The 513-nt window shown below is 46.4% G+C and overlaps 1 non-coding gene across 1 annotated transcript; it reads right to left on the bottom strand.

Moving 5' to 3' along the window:
• Positions 1 to 211: 211 nt before the first annotated feature.
• TRNAN-GUU lies at positions 212 to 285 on the bottom strand. Its single transcript has one exon. It is a non-coding gene; the product is annotated as a tRNA-Asn (tRNA).
• Between the last annotated feature and the right edge of the window lie 228 nt (positions 286 to 513).

Here is a 513-nt window from a genome sequence, read left to right on the forward strand (position 1 = left end):
GAGGGCAGGAAGAGCCGACCTGGCCGCCAGGAGCGGAAGACGGTTAGAGGAGGGGCCCCTAGCACGCCCGGAAGCCACCGCCGGGGGAGATTGCGAAGTGAAAATTGGCAGTTTTTCCCGTAGGGCCCCTCGAAATACACCTTAGCGTAGCGAGAACCCCGAACTCTGAGATTAGTGCAAAAGTACCAGAGACATCTCAAAATACAACGGGCGTCCCTGGGTGGGCTCGAACCACCAACCTTTCGGTTAACAGCCGAACGCGCTAACCGATTGCGCCACAGAGACTCCTGTGGAAACGAGCTCTGCTGGTACAGCCTTTATGAACAGTAACAAAGGTAGTGCGTGGTTGTTATTTTCTATTTCCCGTTTTATATTAGGAAAATCAGACTTTTTTTCTTTTTAACCCTTGTAATTCTAATTTCCACTTTTCAAGTGTATTGAAAAATTATAAAATACAAGATCAAGTGAATTTAACGTGTGCCGTATATTTAAATATTGTTGAGCTTTATTTCT

This window comes from Chrysochloris asiatica, unplaced genomic scaffold (assembly GCF_000296735.1).
Source record: "Chrysochloris asiatica unplaced genomic scaffold, ChrAsi1.0 scaffold00137, whole genome shotgun sequence".
NCBI lineage: Eukaryota > Metazoa > Chordata > Mammalia > Afrosoricida > Chrysochloridae > Chrysochloris > Chrysochloris asiatica.